General features: G+C 36.8%; 1 protein-coding gene across 7 annotated transcripts in view; it reads left to right on the top strand.

Annotated features, from left to right (window-relative positions):
- Positions 1–2,041: 2,041 nt before the first annotated feature.
- HDX (highly divergent homeobox) overlaps positions 2,042–20,783 on the top strand; it is a 193,789-nt gene continuing 175,047 nt past the window's right edge. For 6 of the 7 annotated variants that reach the window (XM_074029324.1, XM_074029322.1, XM_065538698.2 and 3 more), the window contains exon 1: positions 2,042–2,159. The gene's annotated coding sequence lies outside the window, so the exon portion shown is untranslated. Of the gene's footprint in view, positions 2,160–4,193; positions 4,309–20,783 lie in introns of all 7 variants that reach the window. The other variant, XM_005594041.5, reaches the window with a different exon arrangement.

Raw genomic sequence — 20,783 nt, 5'->3', positions numbered from 1 at the left:
TCTTTTTGTACCATGGTTTCATATATGTCTTCTCGTGCCTTTGCATTATAAACCCTTCAAGAGTAGGGACTCTGATCTTTTTTTCTCATATCACCTCAGTTTCAGGTATGTAGTACTTTATGAATATGTTAATCAATTATCAATAAGCTGTTTCTGAATCCTCCACTTTACCCTTATAATTCCTTCTTTGAAAGTCTCATATTTCATCATTTTTGACACCCTAATCTAGGGCTATGTCACCTAGAAGTTGGGTTAGCATTACAACTGTCTAAATGGTCTCTCTCACTCCAGCCTATCCCAATGTACCTGAAAATGCAAATTAATGACTTGAAAAATGTGCTTTCAGTCATTCATTCAATAAGTACTTACTTATTTGTCCACTTTGTATCTAGGGCCTTTCTGGATGCGAGGCATATAATAATAAACAAAACGAACAAAACTCTGCCTTGATAGAGCTTACATTTGCAATAACTAAATATATAAAATACATTTAATAATAAATACTATGAAGAAAAATGAAACAGAAAAAAGGGTATAGAGAGTGTTAAGAAGATCACAATTTTGAATAGGAAAACCTCTTTAAAGAGGTTGCATTTGAGCAAATATTTCAATCAAGTGATAGAGTAAGTCATACAAAGATCAAAGAGTGCAACAGTACAAGGTCAACTGCCGTGGACATTAGCTTGACTTGTTTGAGAAATAGAGAGAATATTAATGTATTTGTGAATTAGTGGCTGAGTGACAGGAGGGGAGGTCAGAAAGATGGTGAAGGCCAGATCATTTAGGGCTTTGAGGACATAGTAAGAAATTTGCATTTTATTGTATGTGTGAAAGGAAACCATTGGACAATCTGAAGTTGGGCATAATCTGACTTTTGTTTTAAAAAATCACATCAACTCCTCTGTGACTAATTGACCATAGAGGATTGAGGTCACATGCTTTATGGCTTTTGGTAACATTTAATCAAATAAAAGATATCTGCCTATTTTCAAAGGCTTTTATTATTAGCCAATTCCATCTACCACTAGTCCTTAGCATATGCCCTCTATTTGTCAAGATGATTTCATCATGGGCTTCCTCACATCATATGAATTTATGCGTCTCTACCTTTGCCTATCTTTCCCCTTTAAGACGGTGCCTTCCATCCTCTCTTACTCACCATTCAAGAACCATCTCAAGTCTTAATTACATAAAATGCTTCCCTGACTTTCCACTTCACTGATATCTCCAATCATTAAATAATGTAGCTCTTGCTTGTAGTTAATGACTGAGCACATGATCATGTACTTTATTTTATTGTTGTGAATATTTACTGTGTGCTAATCTTGTCTTCCAAATGATGTTGCAAGTTCTATGATAGCAGAGAATCAATGAATTCTATATTTCTCATGGCATCCAGCAAATCTGGGAAGTATATCAAGTAACTGTTAAATGATGTAACGTGTGACTTGACTTTTTTTGTGTAATGGTATAATGGTGATCACCCAAGTAGCTTCTGGCAGACTAGGAATTGAGGTTGGATGAATAAAAACCATAGTTTCTTTCCTCCGTCATCAGAGCCCACCAGTCACGTATAACAGTACACTTGCTTTTACTGTAAAATTTTAAAGTCTCGATTGACACCTTATTGATTTTAGTAAAACTGAATATTTACCTGTCAATCGAACACCGACCACAAAGGACTGTATTTCTTTATGCTATCATTTGGTTTTGGCAGCATGTAACAATTTTGTTAAAACCCAATTTCAAGTTGGAAGGCCAGGCAGCACCTGCTCAAATGGCTGGCATGTAACTACTATAGTCACAGGGATGCTCGGTGTTCACAGCTATTCAGGAAGGTATAGAGAGCCCTGGCCGTGGATGTAGCTGATTTGTGCGAGGAAAAGGCAGCCCAGTTGCAGGCAGCCATCTCTCTTCCCCCCTCCCAACTCTTGGGTTCTGGGCTGAGGCCAAGGACTGTCCTGAGCTGATCGCAGGCTCCCATTGGCCGCTGTCTTTTGTGACGTCACGATCATGATGAGAATTGATGATCGGACACGCTGATTTCATTGTCTGAAGCGGCAGTGGAGACCCAGGAAAAATCTCGCTGAATCCGCCTGCCCCAGCAGTGGCCTGATCTGGGTTCCGCTGATTGCTTTCGTAACCGCACCACACCCGAGGTAAGCACTCAACACTGAGTGGGTGTGAAGGGCGAAGGAGGGCGGGCAAGGCACCGGGATAATGCTTTTCCTAGTTTGGGGCGAGGTTGGGGGTGGAGGGGTCCATAGGTTTCGTGGCCTAAACAGGCAGCCAAAAAACTGGTGCGGATCCTAGGGAGCGAAGTGCCTCTATCCTCCTAGCGAAAGCTGGCGGCTGAGTGAGATTAGAAACGAGCTGCGGATAGGGATACAATGGGGATTGCCAGAGAGCGAAAGACCTTGCTTGCTCCGAGAGAGGGCGACGTTTGGGACGCGCTTCTGGTTGGGTAGTAGAAGGAAGTGGCACCTCTGCCTCCGAAGAAAGGAGGGATTGAATTCTACCACTTCTAGATTTCACTGGACAGTAGATTTCTCACAGCCCTACTCAAAGGCACTGAGAGCGCTGCGCCTGCGCATTAGCACCTTGGTGGGGGCGGGGTGGGTCACTGTGAGGAGAATAGGCGTGGAGTTTGCACAGGCGCTGTTTCGGTTTCACTGGAAGAGGTGGGGCTGAGCCATTTCTGGGCTGAATTTGGAAAGTAGAGACCCAGGGAACATCCCAGACCTTGTGATGTTTCAAGCACCAGTTGATGGGGAGGGATCTGCCATTTAGTTTAAACTGGCCTACTGAGTAAATCCAGCTTCAAAATGAGCCTTATAAATTTGAGAAGGCAAATTCTAAATTTCCAGGTATTAGATGTTGAATAACAGAATGAATTCTAGAAGAATTTGTGGAATAGAAGTTTATCAGATAAGAAACTGTTTGGAAAAATAAACACTAATTATTCAAATGAATCTAAATTTTAATCTTAAAGGAGCTCTGATTTGGGATGACAATGATTTTGAACCCTAAATTCTTTGGAAAGACTCAGAATGAAGTCCATTGTGGAGGCTCAGAGTAAGAAATTTTCCTTTCTGGTCTTTATCTCTTCTTGGGACAATCTCTTATAAGTCTTTAGTCTCCATTTCAAGTTTGGTGCTAAGTCCATCTTCTTCCTCTGTGTCTCTGCTAGAATTACTGAAGTCAAACATTATTTTGAGAGACCTTTTCCTTCACTCCTTCATTGGGAACGCTGTTACATTACTTATACTAAGGCTTTTATTACTCAGCAGTTGTGAGGAACAATGAAGAACAACCTGCCTGTCTATTCCTGATGAATAGATTGTACAGTATTGTTATTAATTGCCCTTCACAGTCTGATCATAGACTCCTGACAATTTTACAGAGGAATCTGGATTTTTCTCTGTTTCTCATAGTTAAGGGATTATCAAGTACTGGTAAATTTTCCTTTGAAAGACTTCTCTCACCATTCCTCCTTTACAATCTAAATTCTCATCACCACTTATCTAGTCACTGTAGGAGCTTCCTAGGCAGTCTTCACCTGTGCTCCACATCCTTAGTGGTCTGTGAACACTTCTTTCAACAGGTCACTTTCTTTAACCAACATATTCTTGGTTCCTTATTTTCTGTTGTTTCAAGCCTAATTCCACTCAAATTTCAAAGAACTTCATAATCTGGCCTCATTGTAATGCAGGAGTCTTATTTTCCTTTATTCTTCAGTGCTCAACTCTCTTTAATGTTCAGTTAGGGAGAACAATCTACCTGTATAACATTGCTCCTTATACCATTACTATCCCCTTCACCTAGGATGCCCTCTCTTCTACATAATTCACATCTTACTCGCTTTGGAAACTCAACTCAGATTGCACCCCTCCACAAGTGCCTTCCAAATTAATCTAACCCAAATGTTACTGACCTCACTTTTCCTAGAATTCCCACATTAATTCTTGTCTTTGTCACTTGCTTGTGGGTTGCTTTGTATTGTCTCTTTTGTTGTTGTTGTTGTTGTTGCTGTTGTTGTGTGTGTGTGTGTGTGTTAGACTGGAATCCTCAGCCGGATTTTAAACCCTTCCTTAAGGGTTGGAACCATGCCATCTATTTCTTTATTATCTGTCCGTAGCACCTAACTGAATAATCAAAATAGCTGTAGCTGTTTATGTTCTTTTTTTCCCCAGAAAACAATTTCCTTGGAAATGAAGCGGTATTTTTATAGAGAGAACTGTACACATGTGAAAGCTTATTCATCGTTGGTCAGGCAAGAGACCCTCCAATGACTAAATAAACCTGAATGTAAGTCAGAGGAAAGGAATTACAGAGATCTCTATTTACTGGGTGGCCTTCAAATATATAATGTCCTCATAAACAAGATCAAGGGAGGGAACACTATCCCAGAAGCGGTTCTGTCTGTAATTTTCTCAGTTTGAAAAATACTAAATAAAGAGGTATTCCATTGTTCTATACTTCTCTTTGCATGTATCTTTAAAAATATACAAATTCCTCATTTTTTATTACATTTTATCTACAATTGCTATCTTATATTGACTATTCCTGATAGTTTTCATGTGTACATCTCTTGAATCAGAGATGACCACTGTGATGATTGTTATAATTGCTATTATATATTGGTTGTCACTTTCCTATCCCTTAGGCTTCAAATTGCACTGTTCTGCAGACCTCAAGTTTTACTTGAATGATAGTGTGATTATGATTTAATACAGAGGTTTTTCACATATTTCACTTTGGCTCCTGCCTCACTTTGAGGTACCATCTCAATATCACATAAAATTTTTTGACGTAGAAACATGGATTAAAAGTAATCAGAAGGGTGTTGTAACCTGTAAATTAGAACATCATTATTATAGATAATTGCAAGTGAACCATGAATGTTATTTATTATAAGGGAAAATCTTTTGACCTTTTCTCTGATTACCTACATTATATGAAACTCCTCAAAGCTGTTTTAGCTTGTAGCCAGCTTTCATAGTAATTGAGACTTTCCTAGACATTTACATGTAGATCAGTAGAGAAAACTGATCAAACTTAAGCAACTCTGGATAGAATGTGGTGCTTAGAAATATGCTGTTAAGTTTAGAGAGCTCAAAATAAAATATGAAAAAAAATGAGTGTGACATATATTTTTAAAGCTTGTTTTACAATTTCTATCTGGGAGGATGACATTGGGTTTTCTCTTTAAGTTGTAGAGTTTGAGTTGGGGGAGATTTTATAATGATAAGCCAATCCCCTTATTTTACAAGTAAAGAATCTGAAGGCCAAAGAAGTGAGGTACTTTACTAGCATTAATAAACACTAATATTTATTAAGCACTTAGTGCCAGACATTGTGCTAAAAACTTTATATATCTTATTGCGTTTAAACATCACAAAATCTATATGAAAGAGTGTATAGTATTATTTCCCATTTTACAAATGAAAAAACATATTTCAAAGCAGTTGATTTGCCCAGGTCCATACAGCTACTACATGTCACAGTCAAGACCCAATCATGGGTTTGACTTGTAATCACCAAGTTGTGCTTGACTAAGGTCAATATAATGAACTTTTGGCAGAGCTTTAGCTAGGATCTAAATCTCTGGAATCTGAGACGTGTGTGTGTGTGTGTGTGTGCACTGCATTTCATAAACACCATATTACTTCTACGAAGTTAGAGATTTGTAAGATTACCCAAATAAATGGTGTATATTTACATTTGTTTTAGATATTTTATTAAAACGCACTCTTTCAGTCCTGATTGAAAAAATATGGCATGAAACTTTGCATAAAATACATTTTAAAAACATTTATTGCCTTCTGCTTTTAAAATTGTATCATACTTCCAGAGGGAATTATATTTTTATAGTGCAATCTCCAACAGAATAAATAAAATTTGAATTGTTGATTTTTATTTTATTGTGGAGTCAGTGAGCTAAAACTGAAATTGGTGGTTTCTTAATATACTTGCATTGAGTACACTATATCTAGGTACACTAGTTTAGAAGCAAATATTGATAATTCTAGAGATATATTATGCATAAGAAGGGAGCTCGAGATGCTGGCATATTCAGAAGCTATCACTGATATCGTAATACCTTTCCAGTCTGCATGAAATTTTAAGGAAATAAGTTGAAACCTGTCTGTCCAAATGGGGTCATTCTTCTTTTTTTTTTTTTTTTTTTTGAGACGGAGTCTCGCTCTGTCACCCAGGCTGGAGTGCAGTGGCCGGATCTCAGCTCACTGCAAGCTCCGCCTCCCGGGTTTACGCCATTCTCCTGCCTCAGCCTCCCGAGTAGCTGGGACTACAGGCGCCTGCCACCTCGCCCGGCTAAGTTTTTGTATTTTTAGTAGAGACGGGGTTTCACTGTGTTACCCAGGATGGTCTCGATCTCCTGACCTCGTGATCCGCCCGTCTCGGCCTCCCAAAGTGCTGGGATTACAGGCTTGAGCCACCGCGCCCGGCCGGGGTCATTCTTATGCCAACTAGTAGCAAAATTGCCTGGGTTAAACCAGAGATCTAGGTATAAGGCAACTGGATACATGAAATTATACTGTCAGTCAATTAAATGCTTCACCTTACATCTTCCATCTGTAAAGAAATCTAGAACAATATCTGTCTTACCTTTTGTTTCACAAAAATTCTGTTGTTTCACAAGTAGACATATGTGCATTTGGGTTGATCCTTAGAATCTTTAAGCCTATTATTTGTCAGGGTGGCAAAATTTAGCAAACTATCTCCTTAACCCCTTTTCCCTTGGAGTTAGGGACAGTTTCTTTCAAGCTTCTAAAAACAGTAATGCAAACATGTGGCTTATATACTCCCACTAAGCGCTTTTGTAATTAGGCAAGTATTGGTGTATGGTGCTCATTCAGGGTCATGTACCACTGAGTGGCAAAGCCAGGATTTGAGAGCAGGTGTTATTCTAGACACTGCATTCTCAACTGTTAAGCTACTAGGTATAGGTTAAGGAGCTAGAGTGAGGCCTATCTTCATTGTTTTTCAAAAAATTTATGTATTCATATATATATCTATACACACACACACATGTGTATACATAAATTCATATAAACACACACACACACACACATACAACATGTGTATTTTCCTCCTAGCTTCTTTTCTCCTTCTAAGCTCCTAGTTTCTTTTCTCCTTCTGAGCCTCTAGTATAATAATATACTCCTTCTGAGTAATATTTCCCTTTTTTTTTCCTGAGTGGAGACGACATTTTTTGAATAAATAAAGGCTGAAGTTTAGGGGAAAGGGCTCATTGTGCTGACCTCCAATGGCTTCACTGGCAGAAGGCACATAGACCCATATTCATTCTTACTGTCAAACCAACCAATGTTGAAAGCACTTCATGAGTGGATTTTATTAAAAAAGTAGATTCTAGTATTATATAACTTTTCTAATACACTAATTTAATGATTCAATATTTTCTTATTTGGTTAGATTAGTATACCTATTGTATGTTTTATGGATGGAATAGCTGTGTCATTTAAGAAAGTAATCACCTGAGACACATTTTCAAAATAGCTTTGCCCTTTCATAGACCGAAAATTTGTTGTGTTGAAATCCCCTTGTATTAATCTGTTTCCACACTGCTATAAAGAACTTCTCCAGAATGAGTAATTTATAAAGAAAAGATATTTAATTGACTCACAGTTCCAAATGGCTGGGGAGGCCTCAGGAAACTTACAATCATGGTGGAAGTTGAAAGAAATGCAAGGCACGTCTTACATGGCAGCAGGAAAGAGAAAGAGTGAGGTGGGAACTGCCAAACACTTTTACAGCATCTCACTCATGATCATGAGAACATCATGGGGGAAACCACTCCCACGATCCAGTCATCTTCCACCAGGTTACTCCCTCCACATGTGAGGATTACAATTCTAGGTGAGACTTGGGTGGGGACACAGAGTCAAACCATATCACCCCTCAACAAAGCAACAACTGGAAGAGATCCAGGCATTGTAAAATGTGGAAGAAGAAATATATTCTGTATTAGTGGGAAGTATTACATTAGGTATTAGAATGCTCAGTCTTGACTCCTCCTCATTATTCTAAGACAAAAGTATAGTCATACGAATTTATTTTTGAATATATATGTTAGTTATTAAAGTAATGAGTCAGACATTTTATCTAGGCTCACTTTCATCACTAATAAATGGTTAAAAGATGTGGGAAGTCAGTTTGAGATTATTTTTGTTCTCCCACCTAGTAATACTGAATGCAGAGAAAAATTTTTGAATTTAGGATTGTTTGTCATATGGAGCCTCAGGTAGGGATTTGTGAATCCCTCCCTTGCTATTCAAAGTGTGTTCCATAGAGTGGTAGCATGAACATCACCTGGGAGACGCTTAGACACTGCAAAATCTCTGGCCCCAAGCTAGATATGCAGAATCGGAATCTGCATTTTAACAAGACCCCCCCCCTCCAGTTACTAATATGTGTATTAATGTCTGAGAAGCACTGAAGTAAAGTGAAATCTGACGTCCTGTACAACAGAGACTTTTAAGAGCTGGTGATCATAGAAACAAAAACCTGAATTTTCTTTAGTGTGTTTTCACATTTGTAAAGAAATATGCAATCTAAGCATTCTCCATTATATATTGTATGATGAATACAGATCAGCTTTGTTCCATTCTGAAGTATACATTGCATCATTAAGAGAAAAAAACTACACAAATGTCATAGGTAAAATCGATAAGCCTCTGAGTATATCCACTTACATTGGTGATAGCAATGACTTTACCATTGAAATGATGTTTATCTTAATTACTTGACTTTTCAACGGAGTGTTACAGAAGAATGTAGTTGTATTGGGTTCACTGTCACCAAATTCCTCAAGGGGAATGGTATGTTGTCTCTTTGCTTCCATAACATATCACGACAAAATTATTGCCCTAGAACAGCCCAAATTTGTTATCTTATGGTTCCGGAAGGCACAAGTCTGAATGAGTCTCATTGGGTTAAAATAAATGTGTCAGCAGTTCTTTCCTTTTTAGCACCTCTAGAGAAGATTTTGTTTCCTTGGCTTTTCCAACTTTTAGAGGCTACCCACAAAAACAAAAGCAAAATTTTTGCTACACTGACAAAATCTATCTTTGGGTCTCTGTTTGAGATATTCTGCCTTAAGTATCTTTTGTTTTTGTTTTATTTTTTTCATTTGAAGAATAAAGGAGGAGTTTTACCTGTGGCTATCAGATTTGGGGTTCTGCTCTATGACACTTTTAAGTCATTATGCAATTTCTTTATTTTTTTGCCAAGAAGTCTTGAGCATGATTACACTACGCATTTTCTTATTCTTTAAAGTATTTGTGGGGATAATCCTTCATTATTTGATTGACAAAAATGTATATGTTTATAGTGTGTAACATGATTATTGGATATATGTACACATTGTGGAACAGCTAAATCAAGCTAATAACATACCAGTTACCTCACATACTTACCTTGTGGTGAAAACATGTAAAATCCACTCTCTTAGCAATTTTCAAGTATCCAATACATGGTTATTAACTGTAGTCACCGTGTTGTACAATAGATCTCTTGAACTTATTCTTCCTGTCTAACTAAAATTTTGTATTCCTTGATCAACATCTACCCAATCTTCCACTGTTCCCTACCCTTGATAACTACCTTTCTACTCTCTGCTTCTATGAATTTGACTTTTTTTAGATTCCACATATGTGAGATTATGCAGTATTTGTCTTTCTGTGCCTGGCTTATTTCACTTAACATAAAGTCCTCAAGGTTCACCCATGTAGTTGCAAATGACAACATTATTTTTTCTTTGTCAAAGCTGAATGGTATTCCATTTTGTATATATGCCACATTTTCTTAATCCATTCATCTGTTGATAGACACTTAGGTTGACTCCATATCTTGGCTATTGTGAATAAGACTGCAGTGAGTGAACATGGGAGTGCAGATATATCTTCAAGACACTGATTTTATTTCCTTTGGCTATATATTGAGAAGTGGGATAGCTGGATCGTATATGGTAGGAATTCTATTTTTAATTTTTTAGGGACCTCATACTGTTTTCATAATTACTGTACTAATTTAAATCCCCACCAAAATTGTACAAGAGTTTCCTTTTCTTGGTGGGGATAAATTTATGCTTTCACATTTTCGTTATCTAAATACATGCGTGTTTCTATGTTGTTTCTACACTATATATGTGTGTGTTTATATAATGTTACCTACTTACCACTTGATGGTGTACTTTGAGGGATATCCCCCTAAACTCTAATGTGTGCCTAAATCTTTTTCCCCTAAATTTCTGCAGGTTGATGCAAAATCAGGAATGAGAGTTATAAGATAACTAATAGTCTATTTCTTTGTGTACTTCCCTCATTAGTAAGTTAAAATACAACCTACATTTTAAAGGTATTAACAAGACTGTGATTTGCAAGATTGTGAAATGTTAGTCGTCAATGGTTGTGGCAGTACAAACAGTCTCCAGTGAAAGGTAGAAGTGATTTACTTGCACTTTTTTTTTAGGGCTAGAAATGTACAAAGAAAAACAATTTATTGAAACAAAATTTACTCGATGAATATGAATGAATCCAGGTACTACTTAGCTCATTAGGAGATGCTATATATCACTGGTTATCAGTGCTATATATCACTGTCATATATTCTGTATGGATGGATGCATGTGGGATTGCATAAAAACAGAGCTAAAGGAAATCAGTCATTCAGTTGAGTCCCTATTTCTGTTTTTGTCATTCAGCTTGTTTATCTATTTGAAATTGATCTTTTTACTTTTTTTAGTATTTTTAATTTTTTTATTTTTAACTTTTGTGGGTACATAGTAGGTGTACACATTTATGGGGTACATGAGATATTTTGATGCAAGCATGCAGTGTATAATAATCACATCATGGAAAATGGCCTATCCATTTTTAAGCGTTTATTCTTTGTGTTACAAACAATTCAGTTATACTCTTTTAGTTATTTTTAAATATATCATTAAATTATTTTGACTATAGCCACCCCGTTGTGCTATCAAATACTAGGTATTTATTATTTCTGATATCTGAGGGTATGATTAGGTATTTATAGTTTTAGGTGTATATTATTTGAACACATTACCATGTGAATAAAGCAAGTGTCATTAAAGGCTAATACATTTTTATCATTGATTAAACATTCTGAGATCCAGTATATTTACTTGCTAATGCATTTGTTTGGTAGAAGCTCTCTTTAGAATTTAGTCATTAGGGATGTAGCTATAGACATATACGTCCCTTTGTACTTTCATATATTTATGTGGAGTATGTGTACATAAAATTTTCTTGCAATTTGTGTTCACGTCACTATGAATATGTTTTATGTAGCTGACAAAACCGAATATTAATTACATAATTTTAGGTGTGTCTTAAAGTGAGGTCAGTGAACAATTTCTTTGTGTCCTGAGAAAGTCGTATGATAAATTTTTATTAAAATTCCTTTTGTTTCTATTTTCACCTAAGCAATATAGGTCAATTTTATCTCTAAAAAGAAAGATAAGAGATGTGTGCAATACATTTCAGTAAATTATAGCTTAATAAACAGACAATATACTTTCTTTTTTTTTTTTTTTTTGAGACGGAGTCTCGCTCTGTCACCCAGGCTGGAGTGCAGTGGCGCAATCTCGGCTCACTGCAAGCTCCGCCTCGCGGGTTCACGCCATTCTCCGGCCTCAGCCTCCCGAGTAGCTAGGACTACAGGCGCCCGCCACTGCGCCCGGCTAATTTTTTTCTATTTTTAGTAGAGACGGGGTTTCACCATGGTCTCAATCTCCTGACCTTGTGATCCGCCCGCCTCGGCCTTCCAAAGTGCTGGGATTACAGGCGTGAGCCACCGCGCCCGGCCTACTTTCATAGTATTAGAATAAACAGATGTCTGTCACTAGACTTTATGTTTTGAAAATGCTGGAATTTATTTTTTGCAATATCTAAAAACGTTGGCAAGATGATTATAAAATAAAGTAAATAGAGAGCTGAAACCCCATCTCTACTAAAATACAAAAATTAGCCAGTCGTGGTGGCCACTGCCCGTAATCTTAGCTACTTAGAGGCTAAGGCAGGAGAATTGCTTGAACCCAGGAGGTGGAGGCTGCAGTGAACCGAGATCGTGCCATTGCACCTCAGCCTGGGCAACAAGAGTGAAGCTCCAGCTCAGAAAAAAGAAAAAAAAAAAGCTTTTTGTAATATTAAATTTACACTAAAAAATTCTGGAGTGGCTTCCATGCATATGTGGACACCATGCTATTTGTTGTGCTTAACTTTCACCTTCTCAAACGTTTTGAAAGATTAAACTCCTATTGCATAGGCAGGGGTCTCAGAATCAGTCTTCCTTTTGCCATCATAATATCATAATGTACATATCCTTCGTTTGAGGTTCACATATAAGTTGTGTAGGAGTGGATTGATGTACATTAAAAGAGTTATTCCCAGTACTGATGGCCAGTTGATGATATGTTAACTATTAACAAAAATAGACTTGACGTGGCACATTGCAGTTTATTAAGTATTTTAATGAAGATGACACATCATTTGAAGAAGAATAGGACAGGTTTTATATTCCCATTTTCCAGATGAAGGAACTGAGGTTCCAGAGGTCACTTATCTCTGCTAAAGTCACAAGACTAGCAAGTTATGAAGCTTAAGAGCTTAATAGGATGGAGGTATCCAAACTCCTAAAGCCTTCCCACTCCACCACTCCAAAAGGTCACCTGAATTTCTGCTTATAACAATGATGAAGTAACAGTAACAGGATTTCCTCTTTTATCTTAACTATTTAAACACAAACCAACAAACAAACAAAAAACAGAAAAAAATAGAAAATAATGAGTTTTAGACCTTTGACAAAAGGCAGCACAAGACCATGATTCTCTAGAGAAAGGAGACAAGATGAGCCCTATGAATGTCCCAATTTACTGCTTTGGGAAAGTTTCCAGACAAAGCTCAGGTAAAAGGAGCCCCAAAAGGCTAGAGGTCTCTCTGAGTTGAGAAGACATAGTTCAGAGTTCAGAAAGTACAAAGGTGCCTACAATTTGAGGAACAGTGTACTGGAGAGAACATTGCACAGTGAAGGAGAAAACTGCATATGGAGAGAGCTTCATAGATCTGTAGAGGGACCCTTCAAATTTCTGAATAATGATCAGTTCAAGTGTGTGATGAAACTGATGAGGACGGAGAAAGAACCACAATAAAGGAACAGGCAAATGAATCCTCAGAACTCATGCAGGACCAGGAATGGTTATGTTCCCACTAGCTAGATTGTAAAACATCATATTTCAAGAGACATTTAAGAAGGTCCTCACAAGGGTATTGCCTGAGTAATGGAGCAAATTAGATCTAGAATAAAGGCAATTCTAGATTTGCCTGACGAGAGCAAACCTCAAAAGAACCAAACCAATTCCTAGTAACTTAAATATATCCCCGAACAAAGGCAAACATATTGAAATACTACAAAAACAGACCATACCCAACGACAAGATTCATAATATCTGATGTTAAATGAAAAATCCCCAAGCATGCAAAGAAATAGGAAAATATACAACTCATATTCCAGTGAGAAGGCAATAAGAAAAACAGAATGAAAAAAGGGTGCCAAATTAGTAGAGAAGAATGTTTTAAAAAAACCAGCTATTTCTGCATTCCGTATGTTCAATAAGGTAGAAGAAAGCACAACCAAGATGAGAACAAAATAGATTTTTTAAAAAGATCCACATTGATTGAAATTCTAGAGACAAAATATAGTATATGAATGTCAAATGCACTGGATAATTTTAACAGCAGATTAGCTACTGCAGAAGAAAAACAATAGTGAACCTTAATACACACAAATAAAAAGTATTCAAAATGAAAAGTAGAGAGAAAAATAGGAGAAATAAATGAATGGAGCAACAGTGAATTGTGAGCCAAAGTCATTCAACCTACCGTCCATATTTTGTGAGTCACACAAGGTGGGAAGTAGAAGAAAATTATCTAAAAACGAACAGTTGAAAATTTTACAAATTTGATGAAATCTACGAACCTACATACCAAGAAGCTCAACAAATCCCATGAATAAGAACGATGAAGAAAATGGCACCAAGGTATTTCATAATCTAATAATTGAAATTCATAGAAAAGAGAAAATCTTAAATGCAACCAGAGAAAATAACTGCACTTTAAGTATAGGATAACAAATATGACAATGGTAGGATATATCTCACGGAAACAATGCAACACAAAAAACAATGGGGCAACATTCTTAATGTGCTGAAAGAAAAAAATGAGTTAACTTAGAATTTTATATATGAAAAAAGCAATATAAAAGTTCATCCACTCATACCAAAGTATAAAATACATCACTAGCAGATATACACTATCAAAACTGTTAAAGGAAATCATCACACAGAAAAAAAATAATACCAAATTGAAATTTTATCGTGCATAATGGAAAGGAGAGTACTGGAAATAGTCAATACGTGGGGACAAATGAAAGATCTTTAAATTTAAAAAAACATTTTAAGCAATGACTGTCTAATTTTTACAATAACAACTTATTTGGGATTTAGTAGCATTTGTAAAAGCAAAATGTGTAGCAATAATAGCACAAAGGCCAGTAGAGGAGAAATAAAAGGATAATTTAGTGGATACGTAGAAAACTTGAAATCTATTACTTGAGGGTCACTTTAACAAAATATTAGTAGAAGAGCAAATTAAGCTCAAAACAAGGATAAAGAGGAAATGATAATGCTAAGAGCATAAATAATTGATATAGAAAATAGAAAAGCAATGAACAAAGGCAATGAAACCAAATGTTACATCTTAGAGAAAAAGAAAAAAGGCGAGAGGACGCAAATTGCCAATATCATAATGAGGGAGAATGTATAGCAATAGACTGTACAGACATTAAACAGTATACCCACAAAGTTAACCTATATGACTATACATTCCATAACTTAAAGGAAATGTATCAATTTCTTAAAAGTTGGAAATTACTAAAATCAATTGTAAAAGAAAAACAGTAACTTAATATTTTATATTTAATAAGATAAATTGAATTTTTAATTAAAATCTTCCTTTAAAGAAATCTTCAGACCCAAGTTGCTTTACTCATTAATGCTACAAAGCATTTAAGAAAGACGTAATATCAAATCTACACAAAAGTTTTTTAGGAAATAGAAGTGGAGATAATACTTTGCAACTCATTTGAGCACTTACTATGTCCAAGGCATTGTTTTGGAAGCTGGTTAATAAAAAAGATGAAAATTTGCTTCCTGTAATACAGAAGCTTATAGTATGTGAGACAAAGAGAAGGAACTCTCTCTCTCTGCCATACTCTTAGGTCTGCCTGATTGGTTAAGGCAGAGCAAAGCAGATTATCGTGCATTGTATAGACAGTTGAGGATAAAACTTTCTCTGTAACATCAGCAGAGGTGAACTTGACCCACTGGTTTCCCTTTGTCTATCACTGATACACAAAAATTGACATATTGACCTGGGAGTGGAATACCAAAGTTTGTTTGATCCAAGAGTCCCCAACCTCTACAACAACTCTTTCTTTCTTCCAACGGAAGTCCCGCTTGCTCTGTGTTGTTAAGAGTAATTTAATATTTCATCTAATGTTTTTATTTGCCTTATTTCCTAAGTATTAAGCAAAAGATGGCAGTTATTTTGTTTACTAAATAATTAGTGCCATAAATTTTACTTCACCACAACCATATATCCACATGGTCAGGGGGGTTGATTTTAATCCAACTTTCTATTCCACTACTGCTCAGCTCATAATGTGTGAAACAAAATAGCCATTTTAACTACTATAGATTATCACTAGAGTAAAAGGGCACAGTAGTAATCCTTCACATATATCATTCATCCAGCAAATTCAAGAAAATAAGTGTCACAAAATCTACAAGGTAAGGTCCAAATGATAGAGTCATGAGTGAACCTCTTAGGCCTTTCCAGAAAATTCTGGTCTTCTACCAGATTAGAAAAAACAAACTAATGAAAAACAACAAAACCCGGCAAATTAGGGGTGAGAGGGAATTGCTAAAGGGAAGCCCAATGACAGCGTGACAAACGATGACAGACAAAGGAGAGTAAAAGAGAAACTATAAAAAGGATATGCAGGAGTTTAATGTGTTTTAATGAAGAGACAGACACCGTATCACAATTATTAGAACACCATTTATTAAATTATGTTTATAATGATGACCCAGTCTTATAAAAAAAAGACTTTATTTCTCTACTCCCTGTTTAAAAAACTCAAGAGAGTGAATATGGTAGCTCAGAAATATTTTCATCTAAGATGAAAATTTATGAAAAGTAAAGTTTTATTGCTCAAAAGAGTATACACTTTAGCTTTCCAGAATGACTGATTTCCCAAAATATCTTAGAAGTGGAAGTATAGTGGCAACTGGAGAATCTTCATACGTCTTCATACCAAATTATGCAGAACAACTAGGGACTATACAATTAAACATTAAGCATTTATTTTTATGGCCAAGAAAATTAAAATGCCAAGAAAAAATGCCTAGAAATATATTATTGCTATTATCTTTTATTTTTTTTATTTTTTTAATTTTTAAAAAAATTTATTTATTATTATTATACTTTAAGTTGTAGGGTACATGTGCATAACGTGCAGGTTTGTTACATATGTATACTTGTGCCATGTTGGTGTGCTGCACCCATCAACTCGTCATTTACATCAGGTATAACTCCCAATGCAATCCCTCCCCCCTCTCCCCTCCCCATGATAGGCCCCTGTGTGTGATGTTCCCCTTCCTGAGTCCAAGTGATCTCATTGTTCAGTTCCCACCTATGAGTGAGAACATGTGGTGTTTGGTTTTCTGTTCTTGTGATAGTTTGCTAAGAATGATGGTTTCCAGCTGCATCCATGTCCCTACAAAGGATACAAACTCATCCTTTTTGATGGCTGCATAGTATTCCATGGTGTATATGTGCCACATTTTCTTAATCCAATCTGTCACTGATGGACATTTGGGTTGATTCCAAGTCTTTGCTATTGTGAATAGTGCTGCAATAAACATACGTGTGCATGTGTCTTTATAGCAGCATAATTTATAATCCTTTGGGTATATCCCCAGTAATGGGATGGCTGGGTCATATGGTACATCTAGTTCTAGATCCTTGAGGAATCGCCATGCTGTTTTCCATAATGGTTGAACTAGTTTACAATCCCACCAACAGTGTAAAAGTGTTCCTATTTCTCCACATCCTCTCCAGCACCTGTTGTTTCCTGACTTTTTAATGATTGCCATTCTAACTGGTGTGAGATGGTATCTCATTGTGGTTTTGATTTGCATTTCTCTGATGGCCAGTGATGATGAGCATTTTTTCATGTGTCTGTTGGCTGTATGAATGTCTTCTTTTGAGAAATGTCTGTTCATATCCTTTGCCCACTTTTTGATGGCGTTGTTTGTTTTTTTCTTGTAAATTTGTTTGAGTTCTTTGTAGGTTCTGGATATTAGCCCTTTCTCAGATGAGTAGATTGCAAAAATTTTCTCCCATTCTGTAGGTTGCCTGTTTACTCTGATGGTAGTTTCTTTTGCTGTGCAGAAGCTCTTTAGTTTAATGAGATCCCATTTGTCAATTTTGGCTTTTGCTGTCGTTGCTTTTGGTGTTTTAGACATGAAGTCTTTGCCCATGCCTATGTCCTGAATGGTACTACCTAGGTTTTCCTCTAGGATTTTTATGGTATTAGGTCTAACATTTAAGTCTCTAATCCATCTTGAATTAATTTTCGTATAAGGAGTAAGGAAAGGATCCAGTTTCAGCTTTCTACTTATGGCTAGCCAATTTTCCCAGCACCATTTATTAAATAGGGAATCCTTTCCCCATTTCTTGTTTCTCTCAGGTTTGTCAAAGATCAGATGGCTGTAGATGTGTGGTATTATTTCTGAGGACTCTGTTCTGTTCCATTGGTCTATATCTCTGTTTTGGTACCAGTACCATGCTGTTTTGGTTACTGTAGCCTTGTAGTATAGTTTGAAGTCAGGTAGCGTGATGCCTCTAGCTTTGTTCTTTTGACTTAGGATTGTCTTGGAGATGCGGGCTCTTTTTTGGTTCCATATGAACTTTAAAGCAGTTTTTTCCAGTTCTGTGAAGAAACTCATTGGTAGCTTGATGGGGATGGCATTGAATCTATAAATTACCTTGGGCAGTATGGCCATTTTCATGATATTGATTCTTCCTATCCATGAGCATGGTATGTTCTTCCATTGGTTTGTGTCCTCTTTTATTTCACTGAGCAGTGGTTTGTAGTTCTCCTTGAAGAGGTCCTTTACATCCCTTGTAAGTTGGATTCCTAGGTATTTGATTCTCTTTGAAGCAATTGTGAATGGAAGTTCATTCATGATTTGGCTCTCTGTTTGTCTGTTACTGGTGTATAAGAATGCTTGTGATTTTTGCACATTAATTTTGTATCCTGAGACTTTGCTGAAGTTGCTTATCAGCTTAAGGAGATTTTGGGCTGAGACAATGGGGTTTTATAAATATACAATCATGTCATCTGCAAAGAGGGACAGTTTGACTTCTTCTTTTCCTAACTGAATACCCTTGATTTCTTTCTCTTGCCTGATTGCCCTAGCCAGAACTTCCAACACTATGTTGAATAGGAGTGGTGAGAGAGGGCATCCCTGTCTTGTGCCAGTTTTCAAAGGGAATTTTTCCAGTTTTTGCCCATTCAGTATGATATTGGCTGTGGGTTTGTCATAAATAGCTCTTATGATTTTGAGGTACGTTCCATCAATACCGAATTTATTGAGCGTTTTTAGCATGAGGGGCTGTTGAATTTTGTCAAAAGCCTTTTCTGCATCTATTGAGATAATCATATGGTTCTTGTCTTTGGTTCTGTTTATATGCTGGATTATGTTTATTGATTTGCGAATGTTGAACCAGTCTTGCATCCCAGGGATGAAGCCCACTTGATCATGGTGGATAAGCTTTTTGATGTGTTGCTGAATCCGGTTTGCCAGTATTTTATTGAGGATTTTTGCATCGATGTTCATCAGGGATATTGGTCTAAAATTCTCTTTTTTTGTTGTGTCTCTGCCAGGCTTTGGTATCAGGATGATGTTGGCCTCATATAATGAGTTAAGGAGGATTCCCTCTTTTTCTATTGATTGGAATAGTTTCAGAAGGAATGGTACCAGCTCCTCCTTGTACCTCTGGTAGAATTCAGCTGTGAATCCATCTGGTCCTGGACTTTTTTTGGTTGGTAGGCTATTAATTATTGCCTCAATTTCAGAGCCTGCTATTGGTCTATTCAGGGATTCAACTTCTTCCTGGTTTAGTCTTGGAAGAGTGTAAGTGTCCAGGAAATTATCCATTTCTTCTAGATTTTCCAGTTTATTTGCGTAGAGGTGTTTATAGTATTCTCCGATGGTAGTTTGTATTTCTGTGGGGTTGGTGGTGATATCCCCTTTATCATTTTTAATTGCGTCGATTTGATTCTTCTCTCTTTTCTTCTTTATTAGTCTTGCTAGTGGTCTGTCAATTTTGTTGATCTTTTCAAAAAACCAACTCCTTGATTCATTGATTTTTTGGAGAGTTTTTTGTGTCTCTATCTCCTTCAGTTCTGCTCCGATCTTAGTTATTTCTAGCCTTCTGCTAGCTTTCGAATGTGTTTGCTCTTGCTTCTCTAGTTCTTTTAATTGTGATCTTAGAGTGTCAATTTTAGATCTTTCCTGCTTTCTCTTGTGGGCATTTAGTGCTATAAATTTCCCTCTACCCACTGCTTTAAATGTGTCCCAGAGATTCTGGTATGTTGTATCTTTGTTCTCATTGGTTTCAAAGAACATCTTTATTTCTGCCTTCATTTCGTTATGTACCCAGTAGTCATTCAGGAGCAGGTTGTTCAGTTTCCATGTAGTTGAGCGGTTTTGATTGAGTTTCTTAGTCCTGAGTTCTAGTTTGATTGCACTGTGGTCTGAGAGACAGTTTGTTATAATTTCTGTTCTTGTACATTTGCTGAGGAGTGCTTTACTTCCAATTACGTGGTCGATTTTGGAGTAAGTACGATGTGGTGCTGAGAAGAATGTATATTCTGTTGATTTGGGGTGGAGAGTTCTATAGATGTCTATTAGGTCTGCTTGCTGCAGAGATGAGTTCAATTCCTGGATATCCTTGTTAACTTTCTGTCTCGTTGATCTGTCTAATGTTGACAGTGGAGTGTTGAAGTCTCCCATTATTATTGTATGGGAGTCTAAGTCTCTTTGTAAGTCTCTAAGGACTTGCTTTATGAATCTGGGTGCTCCTGTATTGGGTGCATATATATTTAGGATAGTTAGCTCTTCCTGTTGAATTGATCCCTTTACCATTATGTAATGGCCTTCTTTGTCTCTTTTGATCTTTGATGGTTTAAAGTCTGTTTTATCAGAGACTAGTATTGCAACCCCCGCTTTTTTTTGTTCTCCATTTGCTTGGTAAATCTTCCTCCATCCCTTTATTTTGAGCCTATGTATGTCTCTGCGTGTGAGATGGGTCTCCTGAATACAGCAGACTGATGGGTCTTGACTCTTTATCCAGTTTGCCAGTCTGTGTCTTTTAATTGGAGCATTTAGTCCATTTACATTTAAGGTTAAGATTGTTATGTGTGAACTTGATCCTGCCATTATGATATTAACTGGTTATTTTGCTCGTTAGTTGATGCAGTTTGTTCCTAGCCCCGATGGTCTTTACATTTTGGCATGTTTTTGCAATGGCTGGTACTGGCTGTTCCTTTCCATGTTTAGTGCTTCCTTCAGGGTCTCTTGTAAGGCAGGC

The sequence above is a fragment of the Macaca fascicularis genome, chromosome X (genome assembly GCF_037993035.2).
Source record: "Macaca fascicularis isolate 582-1 chromosome X, T2T-MFA8v1.1".
NCBI classification, from domain to species: domain Eukaryota; kingdom Metazoa; phylum Chordata; class Mammalia; order Primates; family Cercopithecidae; genus Macaca; species Macaca fascicularis.
The sequence above is the reverse complement of the archived record's forward strand: the minus strand, read 5'-3'. Positions and strand labels throughout refer to the sequence as shown.